The sequence below is a fragment of the Zonotrichia albicollis genome, chromosome 1, assembly GCF_047830755.1.
Source record: "Zonotrichia albicollis isolate bZonAlb1 chromosome 1, bZonAlb1.hap1, whole genome shotgun sequence".
NCBI lineage: Eukaryota > Metazoa > Chordata > Aves > Passeriformes > Passerellidae > Zonotrichia > Zonotrichia albicollis.
Window position 1 is genome coordinate 131,066,193 of NC_133819.1, and position 6,654 is coordinate 131,072,846.

The window sequence follows — 6,654 nt, forward strand, 5'->3', positions numbered from 1 at the left end:
TAAAAAGTAATAATTTGCTTCATTGTAGTTAGCCTCTCTTAAACTAGATTCATTAGCTCCCACACACAACAGCTGGGTCTTCAAAATGTCAGGTAGCTGACAAGGGGGCATGATAAGAATCCACAAGTGTTTCAGGAGTATAAATATCAAAGCAGGAGATTCTCCAGTCAGGATGGAAAAGGGTAAGTACCAATTAGTTTTGTTACAGCTATTGACAGGAGCACATCCTAACAGCCTGGCTGAACTTCTTGGATAAAGAAACAGCCAGCCATTAAGTGCCTCACACCAGGGTGTATATTTGAGACCTCATTTCTAAATCAGACAGGATTTTTAGAGTGGTTAAGTTACAGAAATTGATGCTGAGCCAGGAGAGAAAAGGGAATACAAAGATAGTAACAGACTCTAGGGATCCTGGGAGGAAAAAAGGTGTTCAGGGCCAAAAGGAGGAAGAAGAGGCAAGGCAAGAGAACCAAGCTGTTCTGTAAGAACTTTGAGAAACAAGGTGGGGTTTGATTGATTGTTTTCACAGACTTAAGTTCCTTGTCTCCTAAAACCTCTTCTGCCATTACAACCTCAGGTTCTCTTCCAAGGCCCACTGTCCATAGGGCATGTGCCGTGCTCAATCAAAAATCTCTGAGCCCACTCCATGGGGCTGGGGGCTCTCAGCGCTGTGCCAGGGCTGCACCCGCCTGCCTCTGCCTCAGCACAGGCATTTCATTACATGATTTGTCCTCTGTACAGCTGCAGTTTGTCACAGACCTTATTTATCTTGAGATTTCAGCTCATCTTTCGAATTTGCTTGAAACCCAGCCCCAAAGTTTTTCAGGGGAACTGCTGAATGTACAGAGAGATAAACAACTCAATCTCACAAAGCTAACTTCAAAGGCAACCAGGCTAAAAAACAGCAGGTTTTAATTTCTGACCCTGTTCATGCTAAATGCTGTCTAACACTTTGGCAGCAATATGTGGCCCTGAGATCTTCCTTCAGTATCCTACCAAGAATATAAAATAAATTCTGATAAATGTAGTCAGTATAAAATAAAGTGAGTTGAAATTGGTTGCTGGGATGCAAAATTGAAGCTGACAGGCAGTTGTGAGGAAACTTGCAAGAAAATGCTTATTTTATGTATTTCTTTGGGGCTTAGCAGCTTGGAGCTGTCAAGATGGTTTTGCACGTGCTCGGCAACAAAAACAAGGGAACTGAGCGATTTTACCAGTAGAAAATGTAAATTCCTACTGCATTAAGCAAAGCTTCAAGATTAGAAGTGCTATTAATGCCTATAACTTGAATAAAGTCACTTTAGTATGTATTTAGGGGCCGAAGTTTTCCTTGTAAAACTACATTTGAATTTCTTTAGTAGCCTGTTGTGATAATTTTGCCAAGGGCTTGTGGAAATCTAAGTAAAATATATTAGTAAATTTACCTCCATCCACAGCTCTATCAAACTGTTCAGATACCAGTAAGTGATTCATGAGATTTTTTTACTCCAGAAATTAAAAAGGACCACCTTATAAAATGACCTTTGAAGTGTTGTCTCATTTGATTTTTAGCTTCAAATTATTATCTGATAAACAACTGGCTGTATTAATAATTCCTTGGATTACCTTAGAGACATATAGGATCAATATGTTACCCATTGATCCTTTTAATGGCAAATGTTTAGAGTTAGAGTTTAGAAATTGGTGTGTATCCTAGAGGAGCTATGCTGTTTCATTTTTAGGTCCTCCAGAAATCCTCAGAACACACCCTATGAGACTTGTACCTTAGCATTTTTTTTATCATCCCTTCAACTCCAACAACTATATTCTATTCCTAAAGAATGCTAAGAAAATAAACAATTTAGCTTTAAAAAATAAGAGACAAACTCAGGATAAATTCTGCATGCAAGACGAGAAGCTCTAAATTAAGTGGCACAACTGATTTGAACCAAGACATTATGGAGCCTTTCTCCTGACAATCAACATTAAAATAACATTAGCTAGTAAGAACAAATAAATAAAAAATAAGTCCAAAAATAAATCAAAGTAGGTATAATAGGATGATGTTAGTCTCAAGTTTGCTTAAAGACATCCTGTCTCTTCTGGCTACACTTTTTAAGTGTTATCCTGCTCACTCAAGAGCAGTTACACGTAGTGGGAATGAATACAAGCTAAAGAGTTCTGAGTTCCCAAACCCCAATGGCCATTTTCACAAAAAGTAAAGAACTTTATTAACCTATAAATGAACAGGGTTACTCTGGATTCAGTAATCCAGCCCTGTGTGAAGGACTGGGATAAGACTAATGCACAGTTAATTAATCAATGCCATGCTAATTTCACTCAAACTCATCCTTGCAGCCCCAGAGGACTCAGGTTCAGTCAGTGCTCCCCAAGGAGCAGGTGCCCAACCACCTTCCTGCATCCCAGGGCACAGAGTGCCCATCCTGGCACCATCCCTCTTGCTTCCTGCAGGGAGAAATGGTGAAGAAAAGAGATGTGATGGGCTCTGCATCTTTGGAAGACATGCAAATACCTCAGCATCAGGCAATCAGATAGGAAGGAAAATATAATAAAATAATAATATATAAACCATGTATATTCTACTTGCAGGCCTCTATCTAGCCAAGTATTTGCAAACATTCATGTTGAATCTCCTTCTTGTTGCTGATGGTGGGGATATTTCATTTGGATTCTTCAAAATTCTGATGACTGCAGCAGCATCCCTAAAACACTCACTGCCTAGCTGCATCTCAAAATAGTCTGATTAATCAACGTTACTCATGAGTGATGAACTTTGTTATTACATGCAACTTTTGAGTTCATATCTAATTTTATTAATTGTAAGATCAGTTCAAGTACAGAAACAAACTGGATTTTCCCTGAGAAAACAGGTACACCCGATGCAACAGCCTGATACCTTTTTCAAAATGAGCTCTTAACAGCTCAAGAATTTGCACACTTTCACAATGTCCCTACCGTACTTGAACACTACAATGAAAGGAAATAAATGAGATTCAGGACCTATGCACAGACACAAACATGCATATATGTATGTGACAGCCTCACCACCCAGACCTCTCAAACCTCCTTTTAGCTAATGGATTATTGGAAGTTATTGCAGCCCTGTAAGTGCAGCCAATTCCTGATGTTTTCCTCCATCTCATATACTGAGGGTCAGAAATAAAGTTCTTCAGAGTAAATTCAGCTCTCAGTTACCTCTCTGCAAACTCACAGTCTTTCAAAAGTTTCAGGAGCTTTTTCTAAACAAGGAAGAGCAGCATCCAGCTTCCTTTCTCAGAAAGGTCAGTAGGAAACAAAGAGCAGTGCTGATTTATCTTCATCACTTGGTGACAGGTTCTGTGAAGGCAGTTGCCATTTCACAATAATTTTTTTCAGAATCAGGGAATGTGGTAACCTACAATTCATCATGTCTATGCCATTTATTTGTTGGGTATCCTGTCCTCCTTGGATACTTGTCACTGTTGACAAGATGTTTGCAAACATTTTAAAATAATTTTGGTGGAAAGTATCTTCACATTGTACTGGCAGGTGAACTGGAGGAATGACCCTTAGGGACACTTCCAACCATGCACTAACTCTCCAATATATATACACCTAAATCCATCCATACACAAAGTCATTTAAGGATTTGAACCCAAGGTAAAGTATTACTTATGCAGAACTCACAGGTACACTGATGTTTTGGCTAGATTTGTAATTTTTATTAAAAAAAACTAGACTACAAACAGATGAGGAGACTACAGAATGTTTGATGAGGCAGAGAGAAAGGCCTTGTGAGATCCAGCAGCTCCAACTATTTTCCACTCAGTGATGGAAAATAGAAGCCTTATCCCCAGTTCATGATTTATCACTGGCACCAGACAGAGAGTCAGAACCTGACTCATTTTACAACACTGGGGATGGGGGAGGGAACAAAAAAGAAAAGAATATTCTAAATGCATGCATACTTCACTAAAGTCTTTCAGGTGGGTCAACCTACAAGAGTGTCCTGAGGATGAAGAGTACCCATTGATCCAAAAGCACAATCAGCCTTCAAAGTAGTTGAACAAAATATCTTATTCCCTTCTGCAAAGCTTGAAGTTTGGCTTGCAAACCACAGGCAGTGGCCAAGGAAAAAAAATAAAGATAGGTACAATATATACCTAAAAATGTCAATAAATGTTTTATTCCAGAAAGGCCGTATTAATTGAAGGATCTTTTGATAAGTGGGAGAAAGAAATTCAAAACCCTACAGAAGCACACAAAGGCTGCATAAAAATACACCCATATGCACATGATCATGTAGCCTGAGAATGAGCCCAAAAAGGTATGTAACAAAATCACAACAGCCAGGATTTTAAGCAAGCAGCTTTTGGAAATGTAGCTCTTAACAGTAGAAGAGCACACAACAGAGCTGCCAGCTCTCCTTTTCTTCCCTCTGCAGGCCGTAAATTTGCAGAATCATCTCCTGGTCTCTGGGGAAATGCCCTTTGCTAGGCTGCCTTTGCTCATTTTCCTGTTCCCAGGAAAAAAACCCAAAAACAACACAAACACCAACCAACAGTAACTCAGAACATCTCCATATTCTAGCAGCAGCCTGGTTAGCACCAAGAGTCACCACCACAGAGCCTTCCAGTCCTGACAGCATTCACCAACTTCTAAGAGATATTCTTATGGATTTCCTGGGTTGTTGTTCCTGGTCTAGTGAGGGTGACCCCCAAAAATCCTGCCATCCTCTTCTAGTACGGGGATAACCCAACCTTGTACTCATCTATTTGTAATTAATTCTGCTTAAGCACAAGAAAGAATAACTAAGCACTTGTGGAGAAAGGATGGGAAGGAAGAAGAACTAAAAGCTGATTTAAAGGAGAAATAAAATATATCTGAAATAATTTTTTCCCCTCCCCATCCCTGGATTTCTTCTTCTCATGTAAGAAAGTAAAGTAAGGATGAGTGTAAATAAACATGCATATATGTACTTTCATATGCAAATGTTTCTAACTCTACAAATGAGTTTTTGCTGCTGGCTGCCGCCTGACAGTCTGAGATAGTGAAAGTGCAAGTCATCGAACAAAAAGCTGTGAGGAGAGCAACAGAGAAAATGCATCTGAAGAACAGGAAAGCTGCTAAAAGCCCGGGTTTTTAAGAGACCGAGTTCCCTGGTCAAAACTGCAATAAGCAAGACAAAATAAACCATTCCACAGTGGGGGAAAAGTGCAGGAAATGTAAGAATAAAAGACAGCAGGAGAGTATCTGTTTAAAAGACAGCACATGCAAAGGTGAGTAACAGCTAATGCCTCGGATCTGTTCCAAATGGCAGCGTTCATGAGATGCAGAGCAGTGGGAATGGTGTTTGGCAAAAATAGCCCACTGCAAGGGGAAAGAGTGCAGCGGCCATTGACGCACGGGGCTGTTCACAAACACAACCATGGTTAATGGCAATTAGGGGTGCTGCAGGAGATGTTCCATTCACTCCAAAACCAAAAATAATGGAAAGGGCAGAATGGAAAGGCTGATGTTTTCCTTCCACAAAACTATTAATGCTGCCTACAGTACTGCAGCCTACTTCACACGGGATTCCCCTGTATTTCCTGGAAATATCAAAATGCAATACACACTTGCGCTTCATTCTAATGCAGGCTCCAGTCTGGGCTCTTTATGCACTTTTAAGGATTGTAATTTTTCTTGCATCAATTAATTTTTCATCATGTTACCAGAAAATATTCAAGTACCTCAGAAAACGTATGCTCTATATTTGGGTGGTTGCCATTTCAATGAGACTTTTCTACAAAATAAGGGTTTTTAGCTTATGTTAAAAATGAACTCTGTAACATAACTTGAAACAAGATGCAGCAAATGCTGTGCCATCATACCATCTGTGTTCAAGTACAGCTCTAAACCTCTCCTCCTATTGCTTCCTAAAGTGGAAAATAATGGTAAAAAATAAAAACATTTAAGATGAAGCATCGTGTATTGGAATACATTATGAACTTGAGCCTTACAATGTTTGTTTCAAAACCCCCCCTCTGTACCTGTATACTCCAATGAAGCATCATTTGGAAACCAAAGAGGAAGGTTATATCCTTCACATTTAAATTAAGCAACAGTGATGTTCTCACCTGACACAGCTAGTAAATTCTGGTAAGCTTCACTCTGCACAATATTGCCTATTTTGCTTTTTTTAGCTCTTTTCACAAGCTTTCCAACAATATTCCATAGGCACATGAGTGAAATTCATTAAATCTTGGAGTTAATTGAAGGAACTAGAACTGATGCAAAGTAATGTTTAAAATATCCCACTGTTAATGTCTAAGATAACAGAGGTTGATGGGCAAAACTTACGTGGAGTACATTATGACAAACCCCAAAATACATCTTAGGCCATGAGGAAGGGTAGTAAGGAATCCAGAAACAAACTCTGCAGGTAAAATGCCACCACGGAGGAACTAACTGTTATTTATATGGTATAATGAAAAAAAGCCTGGTTCTTAAAAAGTCAACTTTGACATGAGGATACCACGTTTCTGATATTCAGTCAAAATACAGGATCACTGTTGTGAAGATGAAAGTGACCGCGTTCTGATCACTTTATTCACTCTCAGGTCCACAGTCCCTTTGTCCCTGCAGGGTGCAAGGCCACTCTGGGAAGCTGTCCTGGAGCTGCCTGCAGAAGAC